General features: G+C 36.1%; 1 non-coding gene and 1 pseudogene across 1 annotated transcript; one reads left to right on the top strand and one right to left on the bottom strand.

Moving 5' to 3' along the window:
- Window positions 1–2,091: 2,091 nt before the first annotated feature.
- Window positions 2,092–2,199, bottom strand: LOC118601080. The gene has a single exon (XR_004950182.1). It is a non-coding gene; the product is annotated as a U6 spliceosomal RNA (small nuclear RNA).
- A 1,470-nt stretch (window positions 2,200–3,669) lies between these two features.
- Window positions 3,670–3,788, top strand: LOC118600998 (annotated as a pseudogene).
- Window positions 3,789–6,158: the final 2,370 nt, after the last annotated feature.

Here is a 6,158-nt window from a genome sequence, read left to right as displayed (position 1 = left end):
GTGGCAAGATGCAAAGAGGATACAGACTTAAATCCATGTTACCACCAAATCCATGCTTCTACCAAATGAAAGAGAAATTTGAAAGAATTACCCTGCTGATTATGTGAGACCTTGCCTGGATTAATTATTCTGCCATTTTTTTCCTTATTTATAAAAAATAAGAATGCTTTCCCAAATAAGTCCATAAATTTTCTAAATAGCCTTAGTACAGAAACCTGTTCCATGAATTCTTTCATTTATGCAAAGACTAATAATTCACCAGTGGAAAGAGCAGCCACACCCAGTGACTTGGCCTTGTGGGAAGAAAATCAAAAGGAATGAGATCACATTTTGATTTGGCCCACAGATCACCTCCTTGGGAGCACAGCCATCCTTGTGTAGATCATGCATATACTACTGAGCAGCAGGAGAGTGAGATCTCTGCCACACGGCATAAACACGGATACAGCTTATGGGCATTACATGTGAAATTTTAAAATAAATGGTCAGAGGGACTTAATAAATGTGGTAGGAAATCCACAGCCATGTAGGAAAATGTTGACTTTTTAAATTTAAAATAATTTAAAATGTCAATAATTCTTTACGTGAAAAAAAAACACAATAAACAAAATGTTCTTAAAAAGCTGGACTGAAAACTATTCTTATATAATGAATACAAAATCAGTGGCATATTACATATACCCCTACAAATTAATAAGAAAAATTGTGTAACCAATAGATTAACTATATTAATTATCATGTGCAAGGATGATTAACCTTGCCAGTCTCAATAGCAGTTCAAGTTTAAACAATAAAGGGGTATCACTTTTCATTAATCAGATTGACAAGGTTTTTCAATATTATAACAACTTATATTGGTGAGAGTGTGGGAAAACAAGTCTCTCATATACTGAGCAGGAAGATCAATTGCTGCAACTTTCCAAGGTATACCTGGGCAAAATTATTTTAAAATTCTTTGACACAATATTTCCACTTCTAGAATAATGTTTTAGAAACAAAGTTTGCTGTTTATAATAAATAAGATCATCACACTAATATTGTCAATAGGAAGACTGGAAGCAACTAAATGACCATCAATGGAATGATGCTTGAATTAATTACGACAATCTATGTTATGAGAGATTATTTAATCGGTAAAAAGAGTAAAAAAGACCTATATGAATTGAATAGAAAAAAAATCCACAATATATTTTTAAGTGGGAAAAAGAGTCTCAAAACAATATTTCCCATAAATCTCTCTTTTTAAAATTTCTTTTTATTTCTCAATCTCAATTGGTATACAATATTATACTATTTCAGAGGTGCAACAGAGTGATTATACATTTATATAACTTACAAAGTGATCAACCCAACAAATCTAATACCCATCTGATATCGTAAATAATTACAATGTTATTGACTCTATGCTTTATGCTATAATTTACATCCCCATGACTATTTTCTAACTGCCAATTTATGCTTCTTAATGGGTATACTTTTTCACCCATCCTTCCAACCCCCCTCTTATCTGGTAACCCTCAAAATTTCCTCTGTATCTATGAGTTTGTTTCTGTTTTGTTTATTTTGTTTTTTAGATTCTATATGTAACTGAAACCAGGTGGCATTTGTATTTCTCCATCTAACTTACTCTACTCAGCATAATACCCTCCAAGTCCATCCATGTTGTTGCAAATGGCAGGACTTGATTTATTTACTTACTTACTTAGTTACTTATTTATTTTTATGGCCGAGTAATATTCCATTGTATATGTGCACTTCTTTATCCATTCATCTACTGATGGACACCCAGGTTGCCTCATATCTTGGCTATTGTAAATAATGTTACAACGAATATATGGATGCACATATTTCTTTGAAGTAGTGTTTTGGGTTTCTTTGGAAGAGTACCTAGAAGTGGGATTACTGGGTTGTTCTTTATCTCTTGTTATAGCCTTTGTTTTAGAATCTATTTTGTCAGGTATAAGCATTGCTACCCCAGATTTTTTTTCATTTCCATTTTCATGAAATATATTTTTCTATACCCTTACTTTCAGGCTGTGTGAGTCTTTTGATCTAAAGTGAGTCTTTTGTAGACGGCATATGTAAAGGTTTAAAAATATGGAATGCTTCATGAATTTGTGTGTCACTCTGGCTCAGGGGTTATGCTATTCTTTTCCGTATCATTCCAATTTTAGTATATATGTGTTGCTGAAGTAAGACGATCTCTCTTTTTATGATGAAATAAAAAGCGCTCTCTCTCTCTCTTTCTCTATAAATCTATAAAACGTGTATGGAGAGGTAGGAATGCTTTCTTTGTCATTAGAAGAGAAAACCTATGAAGGTTTACACCAAACTGTTGGCTTTGACACCCTTTTAAAAAGAGAAGGAAATGGATAGCTATTGATATTAATTTTTGATATTAATGGATAAATATTGATATTAATATTATGCCTGGGTCACTTTCACTATTACTGCAACCATATATTACTTTTTTTATGATGTAAACTGTGAAAGAAACTATCTCCTAGACTAAAGTAGTCATTGATACATGTGAAAAGAAAACCTAGCAAGTTGGATTGTTAATTACTCTTTTCCTTTTTTTTTTGCCTATATGTATTTGTAAACATTTCCCTGATAAAAATATATTACTGATGGAAAAACAAAGCGGTAGGTATATGTGCATACAAGCCAAAATAAAAGTCTCATGTTAACCTTAGAGAATGGCATCTGCTGACACTTTCTGGTGTTGGTAAGCAGAGGGCATCAGGAGTCACCATTGTCACATGATAATAAAGATAAGATAAAAATTGGCAGAGATAAAAAAAATAAAATAAAATAAAAGCTGAAACTAAGAGTGCCCAAGTGGCTCCAATAGGAATAGGTACCAAGGTGGACAGAAGGACGGCAAACACAAAGGAAGCAATGACCTGCTGTGACCTGCTTGACTCGATCTGGCTGTTGCTGACCCCTGCCTAGAGAAGGGTAGGCAGGACTGTGCTCCCTAGGGGAGATATGCCCTGTCCCCAGGGCTTACAGGTGTCTAAGTGACACTTTCTAATGCAGTGCAGGTTACCTAGGCATATGTGACTTGCAGGGCTAGTCCAGGATGCCTCAGCCCCAGGGAAGAATTAATCTGTTGACTCTCACCCTCCCACAGGAGGAATAACCAAGCATTCTATGGCTGTGGTTATGTGGACTATTGTGTAGCAACACACAGAACTGGCAAAAGTGGCTCAAGTTTGTTATCAAGCAAAAACCACCAGTGATTGCAGAGCTGGTCTCCTTCCTCTGGGTCCCTCTCCAGCTCTTCCTCCTCACCTTTCAATGGGACGAAAGGACTCAGAGAAAGCCTTTCCCATCACTTAGCTAACAGTTATTTCAACCCCTTTCTACCCCCACACCCACATAGTCCTTGGGGAGACAGTGAAGAGAAATATTTGGAAAGCAGCAAGAAGGGTATTTCCCTGAAGTCAACACCAGGCAGTGGGGAAAGCATTGGCAACATGGCTTCTGGTTTAATTCAGACAAATCTTCCACTCTCGGAATTTCACCTGGAACCCCATCAGCACCCAGCTCAATTACTTTGCATTGAGAAACCAGTTTCAAAGTCACGAGGTGTTGTTCTTTCATTGAAGAGGTTTTCTGGTTTTCCTAGAATGTATCTTCCTACAATCATATTGAAAATCCCAAGTCTATGGCCGTGCCACCCTAAACATGCCCGATCTCATCTGATCTCGGAAGCTAAGCAGGGTCGGGCCTGGTTAGTACTTAGATGAGAGACCACCTAGGAAGACCAGGTGCTGTAAGCATTAAAAAATAAAAAGAAAAAAGAAAAGAAAATTCCAGGCAGACATTAAAATGGATGAGACAGACATGCTTAAACTGACATTCAAGGTATATTGCTCTTTGACAAAACAGGTTTGTAGAACAGAATGGGAAGCATAATTTCATTAGAAGATGGATGGATGGAAGGATGGATGATAGACAGACAATTTTTAATGTTCATAGAAAAAGGTATGGAAGGAAAATGCATCACACTCTTTATATAAGCAACTAGAAAAGACAATGGGTATAGAGTAAAGATATCACTTATTTTAATCACTTCCATTAGTTTACATTTTTTCCTACTATTTTTCCTATTACTGCTTTTAAAAGCAGTAAATACTGGTTGCCAAAAATTCAAAAGGTACAGAAGATTATATATTGAAGGATAAAATTCTTTTTTTCTTTCTAGATAAAAGCATCATTAACATTTTATTGTATGTCTTTTTATAAAATATGCATTCATGCAAATTATTATATACACATATCCTTTATACAATTTAATAAGTATATGTTTATATATCTTCTGTATCATTCAACTTCCAATTTCAATCAATAACATCTCTTTAAAATGTAACTAATATCTCATTTTATGGATATAAATTTATTTAATCAGTCCCTTAGACATGGACACTTTGATGGTTTCCAGAATTTAATTTTTTAAATAATTATGGAGGTAACATCTTCACACTTAAACTTACAGTTTTGGGGGCAAAAGGATTTTCACAAATCAAATATATTTCAAATATATTTTAACTCGCGGAATCATGAGATGAAAGTAGTATGCATTCTTAAAGTTGATAACTATTGAAGAATGCTTTTCCAAAAATGTTACACTGATTATATCCACTCACACCATATTATGTGTCTTTGAATTCCAGTTGTTAAAATTTAAACCTAGATCTGCATCTTTTTAGGTATTCAATGGCTATATACATTTCTTTTTAACAATATTTTGGTGCCCCAAAAGAAAATCTGAGGAGATATAATTTAGTATTGTCTAATGAAGTGTGTGTGCCTGTGTGCGTTCAAGTGTTTCCTCAAATTTAAGAGTTTACCCTTGCTCGTGGTCACATTTATAACTTTAAATAATCAACTGCAAACTCTTTTTTGATTTATAAAATGTGAGAGTTTGGGGCCATGTAAGTGGACTGGTTCACAGCATAGGACTCCAGTTCCTTTGGCAGGTCACCTGTGTCCCTAGGGTCAGATGCAGTAAAAGAGAGGCACGGATATCCCCTTTGCTCTCTTTGGCCCCAATTTGTTCTTAGGGGTTCCTGAGTTTCCCTCTTAGGCTCCAGTGTGTCTTGTTCTCCCCACCATATGTGCAGTTGTTCTATTAACAGACTATATTAAAAGACCTACAGTGACTTCAGGCCAACCACTAGCAACGGAGGCAACACAGAGCACAGACTTCCTCTCCATGGTCATTGACTAATTTTCAGATCCACCAACTGGACTCACCCACATTACTATTATTTTCCTGGATTCACCCACAATTGTTTAAGGTCCAATGTTCTCAAACATGCGTGCACGTGCGCGCGCGCGTACACACACACACACACACACACACACACACACACACACACTCCATACTCAGAGCCCTTTACCCCATGTCATTTGAAGCTATTCTGTTTTCCAGATCAAACATAACTAATAAAGATCATATGTTATTCTAAAATATATCAATTAAATCATAAAGCTCTGACTATTCTTATAGTACCTTCCTGTGCATGTTGTAAACAGAGGACACACTTATATTTACAACTGTCATAGAAACACCAATTTCCTTCACCACTGTGCTGTAAGGTTGGGTGACTTCACACTTCAAAGGGTTCATCTGAGCACCCTCCAAAGCAAAAGATAAGAGAGTAGGGAAGAATGAGTCACTCTCCTGTGCTCTCTCTCTGCATCGTTTCAGGCCCACCCAACTCCTACCACTGCTCTCAGTGGGACTCGCCCTTTGCCTCCACGCATGCTCCTTTTCATCACCTGGAAACAGACAAGAGCTCTCCATCCCCAGGTGGTTAGGAAAAACAAAAATCAGGCCTACTCTAAAGAAGATTCAGCCAAGGTGCTGATAGAATAGCTTGATACTTTCTGGGAAAGATGAATTTTTATTCTATGCTCACTTTACTTTTTTTCATTTTTTTTTATTCCTATAAACATTTTGTGAAAAAGAAAAGTAAAGAAGGAGGATGAGAAGGGAGAGAAGTCGACATCAGAGTGAGGAAATTGCTGGTCAACGATCATTAATCATATGCCATTCGCCTACAGACCTTACCTACTTTCAAGAAAATTTTCTCAGACCGTCAGTTTCCTTGAATTGTAACTTTGATCATGTGATCTTGATACTT

Source organism: Rousettus aegyptiacus, unplaced genomic scaffold (genome assembly GCF_014176215.1).
Source record: "Rousettus aegyptiacus isolate mRouAeg1 unplaced genomic scaffold, mRouAeg1.p scaffold_m13_p_3, whole genome shotgun sequence".
NCBI lineage: Eukaryota > Metazoa > Chordata > Mammalia > Chiroptera > Pteropodidae > Rousettus > Rousettus aegyptiacus.
This window is presented reverse-complemented; position numbering and strand designations above follow the sequence as displayed.